The sequence below is a fragment of the Rhincodon typus genome, chromosome 23 (assembly GCF_021869965.1).
Source record: "Rhincodon typus isolate 14 chromosome 23, sRhiTyp1.1, whole genome shotgun sequence".
Lineage (NCBI taxonomy): Eukaryota > Metazoa > Chordata > Chondrichthyes > Orectolobiformes > Rhincodontidae > Rhincodon > Rhincodon typus.
Genome location: NC_063354.1, coordinates 3,837,534 through 3,837,733, shown reverse-complemented (window position 1 = coordinate 3,837,733; position 200 = coordinate 3,837,534). Strand labels below are relative to the sequence as shown.

General features: G+C 55.5%; 1 protein-coding gene across 1 annotated transcript in view; it reads right to left on the bottom strand.

Annotated features, from left to right (window-relative positions):
• The window catches only part of ankfn1 (ankyrin repeat and fibronectin type III domain containing 1), a 54,074-nt gene that overhangs the window by 13,033 nt on the left and 40,841 nt on the right, over positions 1–200 (bottom strand). The window lies entirely within an intron of this gene.

The following is a 200-nucleotide window of genomic DNA, read 5'->3' as shown; positions in this document are numbered from 1 at the left end:
ACCTCTACCCCGCACTAACCTCCCTGTGCTAAACTCACCTGTACCCCGCATTCACCTCCCAGTGCTAAACTCACCTGTACCCCACACTCACTTCCCTGTGCTAAACTCACCTCTACCCTGCACTCACCTCCCTGTACTAAACTCACCTCTACACCGCACTCACCTCCCTGTGCTAAACTCACCTGTACCCCGCACTCACC